This window comes from Uranotaenia lowii, chromosome 2 (assembly GCF_029784155.1).
Source record: "Uranotaenia lowii strain MFRU-FL chromosome 2, ASM2978415v1, whole genome shotgun sequence".
NCBI classification, from domain to species: domain Eukaryota; kingdom Metazoa; phylum Arthropoda; class Insecta; order Diptera; family Culicidae; genus Uranotaenia; species Uranotaenia lowii.
In genome coordinates, this window is record NC_073692.1 from 371,040,116 (window position 1) to 371,063,507 (window position 23,392).

At 36.8% G+C, this 23,392-nt stretch overlaps 1 protein-coding gene across 2 annotated transcripts in view; it reads right to left on the bottom strand.

Moving 5' to 3' along the window:
• The window catches only part of LOC129750155 (membrane-associated guanylate kinase, WW and PDZ domain-containing protein 1), a 77,761-nt gene extending 59,502 nt beyond the window's left edge, over nt 1-18,259 (bottom strand). Inside the window, exon 1 of one of the 2 annotated variants that reach the window (XM_055745398.1) lies at nt 17,684-18,259. The gene's annotated coding sequence lies outside the window, so the exon portion shown is untranslated. Of the gene's footprint in view, nt 1-2,818; nt 3,151-17,683 lie in introns of those variants that run through there. The other variant, XM_055745399.1, reaches the window with a different exon arrangement.
• Nucleotides 18,260-23,392: the final 5,133 nt, after the last annotated feature.

Sequence of the window (23,392 nt, forward strand, 5' to 3'; positions counted from 1 at the left end):
CAGTTGAATCATTCAACCAAGTAGGCTCACAACACAACAGGGTCTATCATATAAAATTTAGAACCAGGAAGATGATGTTAAGAGTTTTCGTCACGAAATTGATTAATGAACTTGAGCAATATTTGTCCAGCTTTCACTAAAAACGCTCATATCCTGTACAAAGTCTTCATTTTTGTTAATGAACTTCACTCAAAATAAGAAAAAAATCACAAACAAGTCAATAAATGACCAAGCTTTCGAAAAATGTGTTGTACATAAGAAACTTTTCAATAGCTTTCATTAATTCTTCAAAAAATATCTTTTTCAGTGGATTTGTATTCATTTAACAGGGGACTGTCACATTTATTTGCCCAACGGCTTACTTATACTAATGTACTGTGCAAACGCCCTATTAGCACACATTTTCTTGATTTGGATTGTATTGTGGTAATAAAATCATGCAATGTATTCAAATACGATAAAGAATATGCATGGGCCGCACATTGTAGGTGCAGATATACGAAAATGAGTTAAACTAACATTCTATACGATATAATCTGTAAAATAAAATACGACTTCTGGTTGTCTGGGTGGGTAATCTTCAACAGATTTTAGACCAAAAAAGAATAATCTTTTTTCATAATAACCTCAGTTTTCCCTACCATTTTTTAGAATTCAGTTGGGATTTTTTTACATTGGAAAAGTCAATAATTGTCAATAATATTAAAAAAAAAATGCAAACAGAATTCAAAATTGTGATATCTTAATTTGTTATGATAAAATCAGATGTTTCGTATATCAATAAAAATAACAAACATTTACTATTGATTTTCATAGCGTGGTAAAATTGCAATTTATAATTTTACAGTTCAAATTGATTGATAATCTAATTAAACTTTAAAAAAAATCATTACTTCAGAATCAATGAATTTTAAGTACAAGATAACATTTTTATATATGTATAATCGAAATTGCGAATCTTGATAAAAAAAATTAAAAAGGAGCAATTTGTTGAAGACTACGATTTTTTTTACTTGACTTGACTTTGAAAAAATCTTGTTGATAGAAAAAATCAAAAATTTCCTTAAATTCTCATATTTTACCAGATTGCGATAAATAAACTTAAATGACGACTCAGTTTTCTCACAAGTTTCAACTACTCGCGGTCTTAGAAGATCATTGATGATCATTTATTCGATTTCGATTTAAGTTTCTTAGAAATGTTGCAAACAAATTTCTCAAGCTAACCATTGAAACTCAAAAACTAGAGCTAGCAGAAAAAAAACAAGCTGCTTTTTTGGATATATGCAGCACAAATAAGACAAAATCAGCTCTCAACCCCTCGGCAAACGAAAAAACATAAATTTTGTTCCAATAATTTTGTAATTTTGTTTATTTCCATGGGTCTTTTGAAACATTCAAATTCAAGGATATTTTTTCTGAAATAATACAAATACGCATATTTTGAGGGGAGTATCATGCAATCATTTTTACATTTTTAAATAATTAACATAGTGTCTTCTATCGACATAAACACATCCTCATAAGAAAGCTCTTAAAAATTCTGTCAGTGTTGCTAAAAATTTATAAGTGTAATTTAAAATTTTCTGGATAAAATATGACCAGTAATCGGAAAAAGTTAATTTTTAAAGCACAACTTAAAAAAATAGATCTGGACCCCATGTTGGTTTTTTTTTTCAAGCAATGGGTTTGATAGGCGATTGTTTCCTTTTAAAGTCAGCTAAATTGTCAAATTTATTATTATTATTAAGCTACCAATAAACACCCTGCGTGCGTTAAGATGATTGTCTTGTGTTTAATTCTTGAATTAATCACTACCAAGCGAAAATTCTAATACTAGCAACTTTATACATTTCCAAATTTGCAAAAATAAATTCTGGATTTAAAATTGAACTAGTTTGCTTGTTTTTATCATATGATTGATAGTTTTTTTAATCATCGTAATGATATTGAACAAATATTAAGAGACTTTCTGAATTTCTCTTATCATTCTTCGAGGCAGTTTTAAACTTTATAATCAGGTAAAATTAGTGAGTTTTTTTTCCAATTTAGAGGTTATCAAAGAGAGATCAGAGAAGCTTATAAATTCCAAAACTTATGATATTCTTCTTACACATTATTTGAACTGTTAAATTCTAACATGGAAATTTGAATTATGATTCTGATTTTCCCGGTGCGATTTTTAATTCTCGGTTTTTCCCGGTTTTCCCGGTTCTGTGGCTACCCTGCATTACAACAAACAGCTCCATGTTGTGGTGTTCCACTCAAGACGAAGCAAAGTGGTGATGGGAAAGTTAACATTAATGGCTGACCTAGTTTCCACGGGATACATCACATGCTGCAGCTGATAAATCTATTTCCGGCCGCTCCGATACACTTATGTATAGGAAGGAACGACACAAAACAATGAAACGCTTTCTCGATTTTCTTCTAAACATAGGGTAGGCTCTTTTGTGGTCAATTGACAGAGACTAAACTGTGTGGTAGGGTAATGTCATGCCTTGGAAGGTGAGCTTTCTATAATGTGATCAGTTCTTTTGATTGAGACGTTACTTTCAACGATGAAAGTTGGAGCTTATTGAAAGCATTCATTGTGTAATCAATTCGACTGAGCTAAATAAAAGTCAAAACAAATATTAGCACTTTCAAATGGACGGTGCAAACACCCTACCCCAAAAAAATCTCACAAATTTCCATAAACCGCTAAATGTAAACAACCGTCCCATTGACCATGCAATCTATCATCTCACACAACGAGCCAAGGTGATAATAGAGGCCCATCTCTACGAACGGAAGCATCTTGGCAATTTCAACTTACCGGTCGAAGGTTTGTCTTTTTAAAGACAGAAGAAAACCGCTAGCATAAATCTACAGCAAAACTCTGAGATGAAAACAAAAACGACGATCAGAAGAGGAAAAAATTACGAGACACTCTCTTTTCTTGTAAGGTACACACTTGACTTGACTGACAGACCACAAGTTGGGCCGTTTCACTTGGCGCGAAAGGACGGTCAGAAAAAAATACCTGCTGCACTTCTTTTGTAAACCGAACCCCTTTTTCAGTTCCCTCTTGAGACGATCCGAAGAGCGCGGACTGTGAGAATTTTTTTTTTTGAAAATGCCCTCAACATAACTCGCAACGCAACTTAACACGACGACGGTCTTAAGAAAACTGTTCGTCTCCGTCATACTTGGGTACTTTTACACACAGATCCAGCGAAATCAACCCTAAAGAGGAGATGTGATGTTGATGGTGCAGCAACGGCAGCAGGCAGGAGTTGCATAATAAACACGTTATGCTTTGCATACATAGACAGAAGGAAAACTGTAAAAGTGATAGGATTCTATGCTTTATGTAACCAACACCGATGCACACAACATAGATACATGCAGCTATGAATGCAGGTTTCTTCCACACAAACGTCAACAAACGGAGTGCACATTGTCCTATCATGATGATGTGTTTATAAAAATAGCAGCGTGTTTGGATTGCCCTGTGGGTTTTTTCTTCGTTGAGCACTAGGTACATACTTCTGCTGTAGCTCTTTCCATCGAGACGAACGACTGACGACGACAACGACGACCCACTTGTTGGGTTGTTGTCATTTGGGCCATAGACTCTGGGTTTTCCTCTCGACATGATCCTTATCCCTGAGTCCTTGGCTGAGTGCTAGCTTCACATGTTACGGCATGCTAGCCAGTCGGTAGGGACATGCTGGAAAACTCGAGTGTTGGTACGTGGTTCATTTTTGTTATCATTAAAGAGTCTAATTATGTGTTTCATAATTTCCATAGGCGGGTTAACGAAAGTTGAATTACATAAAAAAAGAAACCAACATATTTAAAATCGATGCACACGGTGTCTTTTTTAGAAGAATTTCAAGAAAAAAAATTCGTCATTTCTAAAAATTTGCCACGTATACTTAGAGGAGACTTTCCACTATCCAACGCACTGTACACGAAACAAATCAATCGATCTGTCTATTTGTTTATTCAATCAACAGTCCAAGTATAGGTCCAAATGATGACTAAAAATTTTAATTAAAATTACACAAAATTTACATCTAACTAACGATTTCTCAATATACTAAAAACTATTCTTCGGAAAACATCCCTAGAAAGGTCAAAAAGCGGTTGAACGTTTTCATGACATCGATGAATGCACTATTGGCTCCGTAGTTGTTCAATCGAATGGGAACATACAGTTAACGGTCCTGGTTTCTCAGTCCTTGGGGTCTCACACTAAGAGGAATAGCATCCAGTAGCGTAGGACAATCGATTCGCGATGTCAGTCAGTAGATCGGCGTTCGTAGCTTGGCAGGTGAAACGGATCTTGCCAGTTTAGGTATCTGAGGACCTTTTGCAAAAAGCGCCGCTGGATAGCCTCGAGCCGCTCGGTACCTTTCTGGTATTTCTTAGGGACACCAGACAGCTGAGGCGTATTCGAGGATGGACCGAACTATATGCTGCAATACAGACTCTTCAGGCAGTACACGTCCTTGAAGTCCTTGGCCATTGGTCGCAAAGGCTGATGTCGCACCACTCTGTGCTAATAGATTTAACTGGTTTTGCGGGAAATCGATGACGTCTCGACCGTTTATGGTTTAGAACAGTTTAATATCATCAGCATAACAAAGTTTCGGGACATCGAGGAGTGAGAGCACATCGTTAGATTTAAATTTTCGTTTATTCATGTAACATAAGACTAGTCTTTTTAATCGTTACAATTTGAGTTACAATTCTGATTTAGTTTCTGAGGTGTTTGATTGAGATAAAAAAAATTACATTAATTCTACTATGTCGGTTGAGTTGCCTTCAATAAATTCCCCTGTTAAGTCTAGCCAGAATATCATTCTTGAACAAAAATTTAGATTTCATAAGTTTGCTTTCAATTGATAAACGGTTCCAATTAGCAATGCCTCTAACCATAAAAGAATTACCATAATAAGCTGAACCGTGTACCGGAATAACGAAGCTTGATATTCGTTCACTGCGTAAAGGAACCAATAAAGAGTATAAGTAGTTGGGCTTCCTAGAAAAAATCAATTTGTGAAAAACTAAGGGTGATCGGTATTTTGAAAAAATGTCGAAGCAGCATCCAAGTAAAGGTAAGTGATATTGGGAAACATTAGAATATAACGATTAAGATTAAAAACGTATCTAGCACATGCATTCAAAGCTACTCGTATTCTAGAAAGTGATTCTGAACTGGCATTAGAATAAATAAAATTACAATACATTAAGTGGGGAAGTAAATAGGTCTTGAATAACCTTATTTTCGTGTTCACATCAAGATATCGAGTTGTTAAATTTAACTGTTTCAGTGTGAAATACATTTTTGAGCACTGACTGTTCACTTGAGATTTCCAGACAAAATTGTGTATCATTATCAAACCTAAATTATTAACTTGATCCACAAAAACTAAGCTTACTCCATTAATCCAAAGAGTTGGTGTAGGAGGTTTTATTTTCAATTTTGAAATAAGCATTGCTTTAGTTTTTTCGGATTTTATTGTTCTCAGACCAGGTAGAGAGCTTTTCGAGATCACCATTAATTCTAAGAGAAACATCAATAGGGCTGTATGTCCCATCAACGCATAAATATAGTTAAACATCATCAGCAAAAATATGAATCGAACAGTATTCAAATATTAATGGTAGATCATTAATGAACAAGGAGAATAGAACTGGGCCCAAAACTGAACCCTGAGGAACTCCCGAAACTATTGGTTTAAATTCTGATCAACTGCCATCATATAACACAGATTGGCTCCTACCTGATAAATAGGAATGTATCAGGTAGGAGCAGATTTAAAAAATCCAAATTTCTCACTCAATTTAATACAGAGCTTTTTATGAGAAACTCGGTCGAATGCTTTCGAAAAATCAATACCTTTTTTATCAATAGTTTTAGCTATGTCATCATGAACTTTTATAAGCCTGATTGAAACTCAAGAACTAAGTTTAGATTCTGGCAGTAGCAAGTAATTTGGTGTTTCATGAGTTTTTCAAACACTTTTGATAAAGCACTCAGAATACTTATGGGACGTACCATGTTAGAAATGGCTGTAGATTTAGGTTTTTTGAATAAAGGAATAATTTTAGTTAATTTCCATTTGAAAGGATATTGGGAAGTACTTATGATAGTATTAAAAAGGTGAGTAACAAACGGCAAAACAAAAGGTAAAGCTAACTGTAAAAGTTTTATTGGTATATTTTCATAACTTGTAGCGTTAGATTTGATAGAGTGAACAGCATTCTCAGTTTCATAGTCAAGGATATCATTGAAATTAAATGTCATTTGTTGAGAAGTTAGAACTGAAAAAATCATTGATTTCATCTGCAGTGTAATTGAGAATTGTTCCACTAATGTTATTTTTGGTTATGCCCAGTCTCTTCACATTTTTCCATAGTTGTTTTGGGGGAAGATCAAAGTTAATGCTCTTTTTATCATGAATTATTTTTGATTTCATAATTAGTAAAGTCACTCTATTGCGTAGCACTTTAAAGCTTGCCCTATTTTCATAATTTTTATTACGAACCCAAGTCTTGTAAGCTAAGTCCCTGTTGGGCATTGCAATCTAAATTTCTCGATTAAACCATGAGTTTTTACGGGTTTTAATAAATCTCGGTGAAAAGCAACGTTCATGAAGCAAGTTTAAATTAGAATTCAAAATTTGTAAAAGTCGGTTCGAATCATTAATGGAATAGAAACCATGCCATTCTGTATAGTTTGAAGAAACAATTCTTTATCAAAACGAACATAGTAACGACGCCAGAATCCTGATGATGAATCTGTCCGAGAAAAATTTAAAGAGGTAAAAATCAAATCGTGAGGCGTTATACCTGGCAAAGAAATTTGGTTAAATTTAATGATGTTGTGTACAGAATTAGAAATAAACAGATCAAATAATGAGCACCCATTACGATGAGTAGGAAAGTCGGTTCAGAGTTGACTATATGAAAAGAAGAACTTTCTAAGATATTAAGAAGATTGCTTGATTTTCTAGAGTGTCGTCTATACGGGTCTGTATTAAAGTCACCGATGACGAATGTAAAATCATAGTTTAGTGCAAAATCTTCAAAGTGTTTCAACAGAACATCTGAGCAGTCAACATTTGGTAGATAGGATTATAATAAACTCCGATCAACATTGAAGTTATTCCAATAAAAAGCTCAAGTTGAACAAATTCAGTTTGATTTGGTGTATCATTTTCAGAAATGGAAATTATGCGACATTTAAGATCTTTTTTTTAAATAAATACAAATTCCACCTCCATGACGATAACGATCATTTCTCAAAATATTATAGCCTTGAATTTCAATGATTTTATTGGCGTCAGTTCGAGACTTAGGGGCCGTTCACTAATCACGTAAGCACGATTTTGGAAATTTTCAACCCTCCCTCCCTCCCCTGGTAAGACAAAGTAAGATTTTTTAAAACCCCCCTTCCCACCTAGTAAGATCTTACGTTTTTGATTCTATAAGAAATTGACACGTTTTTTTTTTCAAATCTCAGCTCAAATATATTAAAAATATGTCATCCATGCTTCAAAGCAGAGCTCTTCTTAAGTCAAACTAAATAACTGCATTTGAAAAGCATAATTTATACAAAACAACAGATGAAATCAGCACCAACATGTGAAAAGGGTATAAAAGACAAAGTAAACAAAACCCGTTTTCAATGGATTCAAACAGCCCAATATAAGCTCTCCTTAACACAAAACCCGTTTTAAGTTTTTTAGTTTTCGTAAGCATACGGTCTATATGCAAAACATAAAAAGGGGAAGAATGCGGAAAGCTATTCACTCACTCCTATAGCGAAAACCATAAGCCTTTGTCAAAAAATAAGGGAAAATTTATCTCCATATCGCTCACACATATGAGACATACAGTACAAAGCAAAGGGTGTATAAAACATTTAGACGAATTTCATACTCCAGCTAGGGTCTATAAACAATTGCTATTTTTTCATGATAACACCGTCGTATCGATAAAAACATATTAAAAATGATCCTACGCACCGTTTTGACCATATAGACTTGCAAGATTCCTCGTGAAATTTAATTAGCGATGTTCCCGTAGAAAAAAGCGACACTTTCCGAAAGCAATATTTATTAAAGCTTCAAACTAGAAGAGAGTAAATTCAAATTAGTGGGTATTTTAGGATTACAGTTTTTAATTCAACTCACATTTAAGTGGGCTTTTCGACGGAATTCTACGGGTTTAGGTTCTAAATATGTATCAGATCAGAGATGACAACAATAGCCTGTGAATATATTATATAATTTTAGTAGACTATATGTTGCCGCAAGTTCAAACTCTAACCTCAACAGGTAGTTTAATATCACTGTTAGACTACCTAGTGGCACTTATATTATTTCTGCCTAGCAAACCTAAAATTCAAACATCATATAGTTTACAAAACATATGAGAAAGATTATTTTAACTAACCGCCTGAGCTACACTGCACAAATTGATTTTTAATTTCAGTTTAATCGCGCCAATGAGGGAGCTTCACTTTCACGTTATCAAACTTCCGTTCTAAAATGCTGACTCGTCTTTCTTGACATTCCTCTTTGTGTCGTCTTCTGCAGCCGGGGTGCCAGCAGCGCCGACAAGCGATTTAAGAAAGGTTGCAAAATTTTTAAGCGCGTTTTTCTCGAAACGTCATAAATGAAACGATTATAGAAAACATTAAGTTTTAAGGACACAGCATGTTCGGGGTTACAAAAATCTTCAATGAATTTCCACAATGGAATAAACAATAAAAAATCTAAATTTCGATTTAAAAACAAGTGAGAAATCAGGTTAGCACAAGATACCATAAAAATGTTTTGTTTATGAACTAAAAATCTAAAAAAAATATTATTCTATGCTACTAGAATTGGTAGGAAAATGTTTAACGACAATTACGTTGTTAATTAACCTAAAAGCTGAGATTCACTTCAGCAATAAGCGATATAGTTTTACGATTTTTTTTGGTAAATAGTTTGTAAAATTTAGACTTGCTAGTGGCTTGGTTGGTATCACTGAAAAAACTGTCTAAAAATTTACCATCTAAAAGCCCCCACCCCCATATCGATTTTTAAGACTTCTACTTGATGAAGTCATTTTCGAAATAAAATGTTTCAAATCGTGGTGTCAGAACGCACCAATTCCATGTTTGTTTCTATAAATTTCTCAATTAAAAAGATTGTTATGATGAAAAGCGATTAGCGACGATCTTTTTAAATAATGTGATTCAGTGTTTCTGATGACATGTTGGTTTGAATTGGTTCTCTATTAATTTTATAGAACCAGCAACTTTTTTTTTATTAATTAAAACAGATTAAAAGATTAATAACATAACATCAAAAATTACCAACATAGGTAGTGAGAAATAAAAATAAAACCTGAGTAATATGATTTCGTATGGCTGTGACGAATTATCAATGTAACATTTCTTACGTAAGATTTTTGGAAACCCTCCCTACCCCCCTAGTACGAGATCGTAAGCAAATGTGAAACCCCCCCACCCCCCTATGTGCTTACGTTATTAGTGAACGGCCCCTTAGCTTTCATGCACATGGGAGGTGAACAGGGATGCCAGGTGTTGAGGATGAAAAATCTGGGCAATTTTGAAAAAAGGCTGTGTGTGTATAAGGAAAATCACAAATTGGGTACTAAACAAGAAATTAAATTTGGCGAATCGTGTGAGGCCGATCTTATTTAAAAAAAATGTTTAATGATTGATTGGTCATACCAAAGAATACAAGCCAGATTTTAGTCTAATCTGCCACTTACATATCAAATTTGATACATTAATATTGATTTTATCTGTCAATTTTGAAAGTCTGTAAAATCTGGGCACTCTCAGCAAAAATCTGGGCAAAATCTGTGTCTGACCAATTACTGGACGAAGGGTCAAAAGTCTTGGTTTTACAGACAAATCTGGGCACCTGGCAACCCAGGAGGTGAAGATCAACAGATTCGTTGTCGTGGAGCGTTTGGGCATAAATCCGTGCTGATCGATTGAAAAATTTTGCTTCCAGTACGATAAAATCGGATCCATGACGACTAGTTCGAACAGTTTGGAGATTGCAAATAAAGCGAATATTCTCTATAGTTTTTTATATCTCTTCGATCTCCCTTTTTCTGGACCGAAAACATGTAAGCTTCCTTCCACAGTGAAGAGTTGGTGGCTCTGCCAAGAAAAGCTTGAAAGTTGAGTCTCCCAGGAGTCAGCAAAACAGGCCTTATTGGTTTTAGAAAGGTAGATGATATACCGTCTGGGCCTGTAGAAAGGGAGTTTTTGAGCTTTGCCGCTGCTTTATTTATGCAGAAGCCGAGTGGCGAAACATTCCTAACAGCACTTTCCACATGATCTGGGGAAGAAACATTAGAGTTTGAATACCAGGTTCATTCCGCTGACTTTTGACATGCTTTCACACCGATTTTGGGTTGTACTTGAGGTTACGTTGTAATCGGAAAAGATAATGTTGGTAATGGTAAGTTCAGTCTTCGATATTCCTTCTTAATTTGGGAGGATTTGAGCTTATTGTGATTTCTAAGGGCACATCTTTTCGCCGCCTTTAGTCGACGCAGTTCTTTTGTAAACCAGGGAGTCCGCAAATTCTCGCTTTAGCACGTAGCGGTCGATAACGAAATTTAAGATATGCGAAATGGTTTCGACCGCAGCATTGGGATTCAATAGATCGAGTTCAGATTCCCAATCGATGGTGGCCAGGATATGGGGAATGACATCGAAATCCGGTTTCTTGAAGTATAATAAGCATACATTCCAGTGACCTCGAGCGAGACCAGTAAAGTTGGATGATGCTAGACTGCCTTAACGACGTTAAAGCATAAAAGACTCGTACGTATGCTGTGACAGATTCGGCACACGGCGATTAAAAAGCCTAGGGTTAGACCAAGTGGAGCTTGATCTGGCGGATGTGGGATATTCAAGAAGTTGTTGAGAACGGTTGCCATGGACCGAGTGAATTGGAGGAATATTGTTCATCGGGTTATGTCGTGAGCCAGACAACCATGTAAATAAATAAAAATAAGATCAACCTTAATAATTATATTATTAACATACTTCCATTGCTGATTTTTGGAAGTTCATTTTTAGTATTGAAATTTTGATAATAGAGCTGTTGGGGAACAGAAATCCCCAACTTTTCTGCGCCACTGATTCCGAAGCTCCAAGCGCGCTTTCGAATCCGCCAAGCGCTTTGCTATGCTTCCTTCCTTCCATGCGTCCACCTGTCACTCCCGGTTTAAAATTTCAGCACAACCACAACCAAGACAAAAATAGGCAACAACAACGACGGACTAGTGATGACGACAGCAGTCAACGGTTTTTTAACCATCCTGAAGCAAAAACGAGAAAAAAAACGGAGTAAGGCAGGGTCCTACTCATCCAGGTGAGACCTTAGGTGGGAGAGGGGAGAGATCTGAAGTTATTCACGGAACATCAAGCTACCGCGAGCGACGACGACGACGACGATCCGATGATAATAAATTCAAAATGAAGATGGAACCAACTAACTAGAGAAGAGGTTCATGATACTGACGATTATGTTGGTGATTTTTTTTCTTGCCGTTTTTTTGCTTCCGTAGAATGTGGACGATGATGATGGAATTCTGAGGCTGAGGCCTCTGGGAGAAAATTAATAACCCGTAACCTGCCCTGAATCGACGAGGACAGAAATTTTTGCCAGCGCTCCGGTTTCTGGCTTGGGTGTGCACAAATTGTTTTCGCGGGTACATCTTGCTTGATTTTGTTAGCCGAGTTCGATAGAACCGTTGGCGTAAACCGGCCAGCAATGGATGATAATGGTTTCTGAGGCAGCACCGCGCATAGCGCAGATTCTTGGGTGTGTAACATTCCTCCCTGGGAGCAGCCTGGGAGATGAAGTGATTTAAAGGGAAGCATTTTTTTTTTGTTCTTGGGTTTCTCGTTCTTCCTTTCCCGGTTCGGCGTTTCGGGATGATGTTGTGAATGTTTTGATGTTGCCTTTCCCATACCATTCTCGCTCCGATACGTATTAACGGTCGCCATGTGGCGGGTGAAAAATGATGTTGCGACGACGAGGACGCCGACGACGAGGACGCCGACGACACGGTTGAAGCATCGTTCAGTTCAGCCAGTATGTGTTGGTTGGCTGGAGTAAAGTGCCTCCCGACTATGCTCTACTTCATAGTTAGTCGTGGTGTAACGTCACAAGACGACGGCCCATGGTTTTTGGTCCCGCCGCGTATCTCTTTTCAGCGAACCCGCAGCAAACGGATACGTGAACGTGAGAGTTGGCTGTTCCATCCCAGCAAAAGTGGCGGTACCTCCGACGACGAGACGAGTGCGATATCCACACATGAACGGATGTTTCGTGCTGCTGATAGCTTCCATTCAAACTATACAAAAGTGTTAGACGAAACGGCTTCTGTGAAAGAATCTAAAATTAGACGACCTCAAATTAGGTTGATTATCTGATTTTTAAGTCCAAAATTATGAATACTCAAAAGTTTGATTTCAGTTAGAAGCATTCAGAGTATTTCGGAACTCGAACTTTTAAACCAGATTTAAGAATCTCCTACTATTTGCAAAGTGACACAACAACTGGCGTCCATCTCTCACAGCTTTGAAAACAAACTTCAACTGTAATCATAACACAGAAAACAGACGTACAAGCTCGAACAAAAAACCGTCAAAAAAGTGTGTAAAATTTCAAATGCTATCACCAAAAAATACGTTAGAAACTGACTGCAAACAGTGTCATCTATTGCGCCGTTCAAGAGTTACAAATCAACTTTTAAGTGCCCAGTTTTCGAAAAGGCGTAATCGTAGCCAAAAAACAAAAATTAGTTCAAAAAGGGTGTTGGGATTTTTACACAAGTTTCGTGGGCTAGCTTGTACGTCTGTTCTCTGTGATCATAAGAAAAACGCCTATTAAAAAATCGTTCATCTGTTTTTTCCGCACTGAACTGAACCGGGGCCACATTGAATCGCAACGGAAGCGTTTGTTTCGTTTCGTTTCCTTGAGCGAACGGTGTGTGTAAGCGACGTGTTCTTCGTAGGTTCAAATTTCACAGATTTCAGGGCCTCAATCCAACACATTTTGTTGTGTCGCCGCCATATGGTACATGGGTTTCCGTTTGGCTGCGGTCTATCCGCTTCTACTGTGTAGCTATCTAATCGTTTTACTATTCGAAGGTTGTTGTTTTTGTGCCTCTCGAAATTGTTTCAACTATGAGGTAGGGTAATTGTTTTGTGAAATCTTCTTCACTGGGGCCTCGTTAGGTTGAAAACAGTTATTATAATGCTTCATACTTCTTACTTTCATTATTTGTTATATTTTCTTTGTATTATTAAGACCAAAACACTGTAAGTATCTGAAAATTAGTCAAACACATCGGATCATACTCAGGCACAAATGAGTAATGAAAATACTCTCGGACAATTGAGAACATCTTCAGCGCAACTGCTGTGAATAAATGGCAAACATTAAGGTTCCAAATCCAAGACCTTTTGAAACTCTTTATTTCATGACATTTTATTTTTCCTTAAAATCGATTAAAACAGTTGAAAATTATACATCAATGCATCAAGACAACAATACGATTTTTCATACTTTATCTGTTAAAAATCCATAGAAAAAAATGTATGTATGAAAAATGTATGAAACGAAGGGTTGAAAATACAGACCCCGTACGAGTTCGTCAACATTCGTGCAAAACAACTGTTTAAAACTAATATAATTGAGCCAATCTAAATATTTAATTTACTCTCTTTTTTCTCTCTCTCTCTACTCTCATTTTTTCTCTCTCTACTTTTTTTCTCTCTCTACTCTCTCTACTCTCTTTTTATTGCTCATTTTATCTCTATCTTTATTCGATTTTACCTCTCTCAACACTATTTTTTCACTTTTTTCTCTGTATATTAGTTTTTCTGTAACTCTCTTCTCTCTTTCTGCTCTCTCTCTACTCCATTTTCCACTCCGTATCTACTCTCTTTTTTCTCTCTCTCTACTCTCTTTTTTCTCTCTCTCTACTCTCTTTTTTCTCTCTCTCTACTCTCTTTTTTCTTTCTCTCTACTCCCTTTTTTCTTTCTCTCTACTCTCACTTTTCTCTCTATACTCTATTTCTGCTCTCTCTACTCTCTTTTTTCTCTCTCTACTCTGTTTTTTCTCTCTCTACTCTCTTTTTTCTCTCTCTACTCTCTTTTTTCTCTCTCTACTCTCTTTTTTCTCTCTTTCTACTCTCTTTTTTCTCTCTACTCTCTTTTTTTCTCTCTACTCTCTTTTTTCTCTCTACTCTCTTTTTGCTCTCTCTGCTCTCTTTTTTCTCTCTCTACTCTCTTTTTCCTTTCTCTCTACTCCATTTTTTCTTTCTCTCTACTCTCTTTTTTCTCTCTATACTCTATTTTTGCTCTCTCTACTCACTTTTCTCTCTCTACTCTCTTTTTTTTCTCTCTACTCACTTTTTTCTCTCTCTACTCTGTTTTTTCTCTCTCTACTCTCTTTTTTCTCTCTCTACTTTCTTTTTCTCTTTCTACTTTCTTTTTTCTGTCTCGACGCTCTTTTTTCTCTCTCTACTATCTTTTTCTTCTTTCTACCTTCTTTTTTCTTCCTCTACTCTCTTTTTCTCTCTCTACTCTCTTTTTTCTCTCTCTACTCTCTTTTTTCTCTCTCTCTACTCTCTTTTTCCTTTCTCTTTACTCTCTTTTTTCTCTCTTTCTACTCTCTTTTTTCTCTCTACTCTCTTTTTTTCTCTCTACTCTCTTTTTTCTCTCTACTCTCTTTTTTTCTCTCTATACTCTCTTTTTTCTCTCTCTACTCTCATTTTTCTCTCTCTACACTTTTTTCCCTCTTCCTCTACACTTTTTCCCTCTCTCTTTACACTTTTTTCCCTCTATCCCTACACTTTTTTCCCTCTCTCTCTACTCTCTTTTTTATCTCTGTACTCTCTTTTTTCTCTCTCTACTCTCTTTTTTCTCTCTCTACTCTCTTTTTTCTCTCCCTACTCTCTTTTTTCTCTCTCTACTCTCTTTTTTCGCTCTCTACTTTCTTTTTTTTCCCGCAACACTTTTTTCCCTCTCTTTCTACTCTCTTTTTTCCTTCTCTACTCTCTTTTTTCTTTCTCTACTCTCTTTTTTCTCTCTCTACTCTCTTTTTTCTCTCTATACTCTATTTTTTCTCACACTACTTTATTTGTTTTCTCTCACTACTCTCTTTTTCCTCTCTCTACTTTCTTTTTTCTCTTTCTACTCTCTTTTTTCTGTCTCTACGCTCTTTTTTCTCTCTGCTTTTTTTCTCTACTCTTTTTTTTCGCTCTCTACGCTTTTTTCTCTCTACTCTCTTTTTTCTCTCTCTACTCTCTTTTTTCTCTCTCTACTTTCTTTTTTCTCTCTCTACGCTCTTTTTTCTCTCTACTCTCTTTTTGCTCTCTCTACTCTCTTTTTTCTCTCTCTTCTCTCTTTTTTCACTCTCTACTCTCTTTTTTCACTCTCTACTCTCTTTTTTCTCTCTCTACTCGCTTTTTCTCTCTCTACTCTCTTTTTTCTCTCTCTACTCTCTTTTTTCTCTCTCTACTCTCTTTTTTCTCTCTCGACTATCTTTTTTTCTCTTTCTACTTTCTATTTATTTTCTTTTTTCTCTTTACTCTCTTTTTTGTCTCTCAACTCTATGTTTTATCTCACCACTCTCTCTTTTCCTTCTCGACTTTCGTTTTTTCTATTTGTTTTTTTTTTCTCTCGCCTATCTCTGATTTTTTTGCTATCTCTTGTTTTCTTGTTGTCTTTTAAGTCTTGTTTTCTTTCAATGCTCACTTTTCTCTCTCAACTCTCATTCGTTTTTCTCTTTCAACCTTCTTTCGTTTCTCGCGCTTCTCTTTGTTTTTTTCTTTCTCTACTTTTTTGTCGCTACATGCTCTTTTCCACTACATGCTCTTTTTTCTCTCTCTCTACTCCCTTATTTTTTTTGGACTGTTTTTTTACTCTCTTAACTCTTTTTTCCCTCCACTCTTTTTTTCTCTCTACTCGCTTTTTAACGTCTTTATACTCTTTCCACTTTCTTTTTTCTCTCTCTGCTCTTCTATATCACTGCTTTATTCTCATTCTCTCTCTGCTATCTAAATTTCTCTTATTCGTATCTTCTACTATCTTTTCCGTGTCTATTTACTCACTTGTCTTCCAATTTACTCACTACAGTTTCTCACCCTCGCTTTAAATTTTCTCTTTTCTTGGTATTTTATCTCTCGCTCCTCCAAATCAAACTTATTCCACTTCTTGTGCCAATCATCAGAGAAAATAAAAGTTTAGAGTAGACAAGATGACTTAACACTAACAACAAAACATTTAAGTCTACCTATGGGGTTCTTAAGGCCCTTATCACCTTTCTTCGAAAAACATTCCTTAAAAGAAGTCAAAATCCTCCGAAAAACGGTTGAACGATTTCATTGCAACGATGAGGGCGGTGCTGTTGGCTCCGTAATTATTCATTCGAATGGAAATATACAATTGCATAACCTTTCCTGAGAGGAATTTGGTCGCCAGCGTTAAATGATTTCGTTTTCAAAACGAAAATAGACAACAATAGTATTAAAAAAACACTTGTTAAAAAGCAGTCAATTAAAAAATGGTTTTATCCAAGTTTTTGCCGAATATAATTGTTGTAATTATGAAAAATCTAATGACTTTGTCTTACTACAAAATATTTTTTAAAATATTAAAGCTACATTTTTAGACTTTTTTTATCTTCCGAAAACAAAAAAGACGTTCAGTATTTAAGAATTGTTCTAAAACTTCATCAATATTCACGACAAATAATGTTTAACGCCAATTTGAAAGCATATAGAAGGTAAATGTACATTCAGAGCACTTCAGAACATTAATATTAAGCAATTAAATCCAACTGCACTGATTCCCTATACGGTTGTCGATCGCAATGCAATCCAATCTTTATAATATAAAAAAAATCCCCAATCTCAAGAAAGATGCAAATACATGGGTGCTCGTGTGAACGAAAGAAGGCAGTAAGTAGGTAGGTACCATCAAACATGAGCAGCGGACGGTCTTATGAGGAATGGAAAAAGGGCCTTAAGGGCTCATCAGAACAGAACCTTCCTCAGGTCAGAATGTGTGCTATTTCTGTGTGTGGTGCAGTGCAGCAGAGCGGACCTACATAATACTCATCGGATACCGAAACGAAACGCACAGTCGGCCCGGTTGAGAATGGATGGGGTAATAGATAGATAAAAATACACACAACACAACTGTTGGGTTGGAACTTGGAAGGAACCCTTCGCGTAGACAGCAGATTGGATTTGAAGTGTTGTTTTTTTTTTACTTCTTTATTATTGGATTCTTTTTTTTCCTTACGGAGCCGGACTGCCGGTCGTTTTCTTCGGGGGTGCATCATAGAATCTGTGAGGAGACATGCAAGGTGCCAGCAACCACCAGTCAGACATACGAGAGATATAAAAAGACAACCGGAGACTTCCGTTCTCATCCACTGCAACGAATGGGGGTTTTTTTTTGGTCGATGATGTTATGTTAAATCCAGTTATATAAACTTTTTGTTCATTAACTTTTAACTTTTTTCCTTAAAAATTTTAATATGTAGTCTCAAATTCTATGCAAAATTTGAAGATATGAAACTACAAATAGATAAAGTTACTTATTAAACAATCTTAACTCACCCTTAACAAGTTCGACGATAGCCTTCTTGAACTGGTGCTGGAGGATCTAGTTGGAAGTTCAGGAAGGCTCAGGTGCAACAGAGAATCCGCTCTAAACCCTTTTGAAGGATGATGCACTTCATTCACTGTTGCTGGTGGTGGTTCAAATTGGAAAACAATATCCCGTCGACGACACTTTGCCAAACCATCCGTCCGTTTGGCTTTATATTATATTTTCTTGTTTTTCCACACACAAATTGAACCTGTTCCGGGACCAGTTGTGTACGTGCGATGCCCAACCGGGGCCATCAAGCCAGTTTCCACTCCAGTATAGAAGACCCTTTCACACAAACACTGATGTGATGAGCACAAATTCAAACCCAGCAGCAGCGAAGGAATGTTTTGCTATCGTGTCACCGAAAATCGAAACTTTTCCCTGGGTTTCCTGCCAAAATTAGTAGAGAGCACTATTTCACCGGTTTCGATTAACACTTACACACGATTTGTGACCGAAATTGATAACGAAGGCACAATTTTACAACGAAATATTCGAGAAATTAAGGAGCGCAACAGTCGCACAAGACTCGCATTTTTTAAACCTACAAACAGTGTTAACAGTTTATTTATTTAATCGATGTTTTACCACAATCGTGAAGCGGGTTGCGGAATTCGATTAAAAATTCATAGTTATTTTTTAAATTAGTTGAAATAGTAAAAATAATATTTTAAAATTAATAAAATCACAATGATATTAAAATTACCCGAGTTTGATATGAAAAATTGATTTTTTTATTTTTAAAAATGATACATACATTGAATTTGTGATCAACTAATTCGAATTAAATTTCAATCACAGAGAATCACAGTTATGAGAAAATAATTACTATATTCCATTCCCATGGTTCGTGCCAAAAGAACAAAATGGAAAAAAAATATATATGTAATCCTATTTAAATCTTTCATGTATTCGAAATAATGCCTTTAAATATCATTAAAATTTTTAAACCGTTTATTATTCAATCTACATTAAAAGATCTCTAGCTGAGTTTTCTGGCAACGCGGACTTTTGCTCGAAAATAAACTGTCGGATTTGCGGGGCATCCAAAAAAGGTGAAACAAAACAGCAAACTTTTTCGAGCAAATGTTTAGATGTGTTCAGTGGTTTCAAAATTTTTGTCCGCGATAAATTTCAACTCAAATACAGAATTATTATTAAAGAAAATTAAAATCCTTATTCAAAGTTCGGATTCAAGAATTCATCAGAATACAACTCCAAAAATTCAATCAGAATTTTTTTTCCTGAATTGAGAGGCAGAATTCTGTTTCAAGACGCAGAATTCAGATTAATAATTAAGATTTAGAATTCAGATTCAGAATTCAGAGTCAGAATTCAGATTCAGAATTCAAATTGAGAATTCAGATTCAAATGTAGATTCAGAATTCAGATTCAGAATTCATATTCAGAATTCAGATTCAGAAATCAGATGCAGAATTCAGGCTCAGCATTCAGATTCAGATTTAAGATTCAGAATTCAAATTCAGAATTTAGATTCAGAATTCAGATTCAGAACTCAGATTCAGAATTCAGATTCAGAATTCAGATTCAGCATTCAGATTCAGAATTCAGATTCAGAATTCAGATTCAGAATTCATATTCTGAATTCAGATTCAGAATTCAGATTCAGAATTCAGATTCAGAATTTAGATTCAAAATTTAGATTCAGAATTCGGATTCGGAATTCAAAATCAGAATTCAGATTCAGAATTCCGAACTCAGATTCAAATTCCGAATTAAGATTCAGAATTCAGAATTCAGATTCAGAATTCAGATTCAGAATTCAGATTCAGAATTCAGATTCAGAATTCAGATTCAGAATTCAGATTCAGAATTCAGATTCAGAATTCAGATTCAGAATTCAGATTCAGAATTCATATTCAGAATTCAGATTCAGAATTCCGATTCAGAATTCAGATTCAGAATTCACATTCAGCATTCAGATTCAGATTCAAAATTCAGATTCAGAATTCAGATTCAGAATTCAGATTCAGAATTCAGATTCAGAATTCAGATTCAGAATTCAGATTCAGAATTCAGATTCAGAATTCAGATTCAAAATTCAGATTCAGAATTCAGATTCAGAATTCAGATTCAGAATTCAGATTCAGAATTCAGATTCAGAATTCAGATTCAGAATTCAGATTCAGAATTCAGATTCAGAATTCAGATTCAGAATTCAGATTCAGAATTCAGATTCAGAATTCAGATTCAGAATTCAGATTCAGAATTCAGATTCAGAATTCAGATTCAGAATTCAGATTCAGAATTCAGATTCAGAATTCAGATTCAGAATTCAGATTCAGAATTCAGATTCAGAATTCAGATTCAGAATTCAGATTCAGAATTCAGATTCAGAATTCAGATTCAGAATTCAGATTCAGAATTCAGATTCAGAATTCAGATTCAGAATTCAGATTCAGAATTCAGATTCAGAATTCAGATTCAGAATTCAGATTCAGAATTCAGATTCAGAATTCAGAATTCAGATTCAGAATTCAGATTCAGAATTCAGATTCAGAATTCAGATTCAGAATTCAGATTCAGAATTCAGATTCAGAATTCAGATTCAGAATTCAGATTCAGAATTCAGATTCAGAATTCCGATTCAGAATTCAGATTCAGAATTCACATTCAGCATTCAGATTCAGATTCAAAATTCAGATTCAGAATTCAGATTCAGAATTCAGATTCAGAATTCAGATTCAGAATTCAGATTCAGAATTCAGATTCAGAATTCAGATTCAGAATTCAGATTCAGAATTCAGATTCAGAATTCAGATTCAGAATTCAGATTCAGAATTCAGATTCAGAATTCAGATTCAGAATTCAGATTCAGAATTCAGATTCAGAATTCAGATTCAGAATTCAGATTCAGAATTCAGATTCAGAATTCCGATTCAGAATTCAGATTCAGAATTCAGATTCAGAATTCAGATTCAGAATTCAGATTCAGAATTCAGATTCAGAATTCAGATTCAGAATTCAGATTCAGAATTCAGATTCAGAATTCAGATTCAGAATTCAGATTCAGAATTCAGATTCAGAATTCAGATTCAGAATTCCGATTCAGAATTCAGATTCAGAATTCACATTCAGCATTATAGGGAGAGATAACGCGCAGTAGAAAGAAAAGCGTCCTCCCTATTCAAACGTTTATTGTACAGTAATGCAAGAATACATAACGGAGTGAAAAAACGAATTTTACACACTACTGTGTGAAACCTCAACTTATAGTTCTTAGTTGTGCAATGAGTACGCTACAGCTTACACTCTTATACCAACACTCCTCCTTAAGCTGTTCGGGTGATGCCCATTGCAGTCCGGTTACGCTCGAGCTTGATGCGCTCCAACGGTTTGGTTAGACCATCCGCCAGTTGTTCGTCGGTGCTCACGTAGCTCAGCGTCACAACGTTTTGCTCCAACGCCTCACGGATGTAGTGGTGTCTGATGTCTATGTGCTTGGTACGCGGCGTATAACCACCATTTTTGGCCACGCAGATAGCACTTTGGTTGTCGCAGCGAAGAGGTAAAGAACGAGTTTTACCAAACTCGGAGATGAGACCTCTCCACCATGCAGCTTCTTGAACCGAGGCAGAAAGAGCCATGTACTCTGCCTCGCACGACGATAGTGCGACAGTTGGTTGTCGCTTGCAGCACCACGAGACTGCTCCTCCTTGGAAAGTGAACAAGTAGCCACTTGTTGACTTCCGGTCATCCAAGTCTGCAGCCCAGTTGGCATCGGTGTATCCAACAAGTTCCGATTCGGGGGATTTTGTGTAACACAGCTTCATCTTCGACGATCCTCGTACGTATCGCAGCAGGTGCTTGACAGCTTCCCAATGTTTCTCACCAGCGCATGTGTTGAAGCGACTAAGATGGTTCTCAGCGAATAGTATATCAGGGCGTGTGCACTGGGCCAAATACATGAGTGCTCCCACGGCCTCCTGATAAGGAACGTTCTTCATCCTGTCAATTTCCTCGGTCGTCTTCGGCGACATGTCCTTTGCCAGGCGTTCACTTGTGTTCATCGGTGTTGACACGGCCTTACAATTTTGCATGTTGAATCTAGCGAGCAGGGATTCAATATACGGTTCCTGGTCGAGGGAAATGGTACTGTCCGTACGGGTTATTCGGATTCCTAGGCAACAGCTGGCTGTTCCTAAATCTTTCATCTGGAACATGGACTTTAGCTTGGACTTGACTTCGTTCTTCAGGTTGTCGTCATTCGAGAAAAGAACTACGTCGTCAACGTAAACTGCTACAAACAACATTTCTCTACCGTTTAGACGATAGTAGAGACAGGTGTCGTACTTCGAAGGTTTGAGTCCCAGCTTTTTCAAAGCTGTATCAAGTTTGCAGTTCCACGTCCGGCTTGACTGCCTTAGGCCATACAGTGCTTTGTTTAGGCGGCACACCTTGGTTCGGTCGGCATCTTGAAAGCACGGAGGCTGCTCCATAAAGATTTCTTCTTTGAGCTCGCTTTGCAGGAATGCAGTCGTCGCATCCATCTGTTCCACCGACAAATCATGTTTCGCTGCTAAGGCGAACAAGTACCGCAACGAGCTGTGACGCACGACTGGGGAATAAGTCTCGTCATAATCGACCCCCCTGCGTTGCGAGTACCCTTTGATTACTAAGCGGGCTTTGTGTCTGTCGATGTTGCCATTTGCGTCGTGCTTGGTTTTAAAAACCCATTTACATTTGATCGCTTTGCGACCAGGTGGCAACTCGGTCAAAGTCCATGTATTGTTCCGAATAAGTGCCTGGTATTCTTGACGCATTGCCTTCGTCCAGCATTCGGCGTCTCCTCTCGAAAGCGCTTCCTGGTGAGAAACCGGGTCGTCTTCGATCTCCTTTTGGCCGGCGAATGACGATGCAGCCACCTCGCCGAAATTGACCTTGGATTCAGCTACAGGGCCAGCCAAATTTTCGCCATCATGATTGATTGCGTTCGGACCAGTTTGCTGTAAAGAATTAGAACGCGGCAGACCTTTCTTCGGAACTTGAAAATCATTGTACTTACGTGGAAGTACGTGCTCCCTACCGCTTCGCCTCAACACCTGTGACTGAGGTGGTTTTGAAGATTTGCGCGGCGGGAGCACGGAAGTCACTGCGTCAGATTCGAAACCTCGGAATACTTCGTCGTCACTGATGTCGCCACGAAAAGTTTCTGTGGCATCAGAAAAGAACTCCTCGTCGTCAGTTTCTTCGTTGACTTCCTCCTGCCGCTCTCCAATTTTCGCTGTTGGGCCCAGCGACACCTCTTCGTCGAAATCCTGTAGAACCACAGTTCCTTGTTTGCGGCTTGCGATTTTCGGGGCACCTTCATCAATGAAGGTCACTTCTCGGCTTACAAACACTTTTCGCGACTTCGGGTCATAGAGCTTATACCCTTTCGTGAGCTCGTCGAAGCCGACCAGGATACACTCATGAGATTTTGGATCCCACTTCCTACGTCGTTGTTTCGGAATTTGAACCATAGTTCTCGTGCCGAAAATCCTGATGCACAGAGAACAGACGTACAAGCTATCTCACGAAACTTGTGTAAAATTTCCAACGAACATTTTAACCAATTTTTCCTTTTTGGCTTAACCGCCAGATGTCTCCAAATACGCCAAAGAGAACTGTGAAAATTTGATTTGTAACTTTTGAACGGCGCAATAGATGGCACT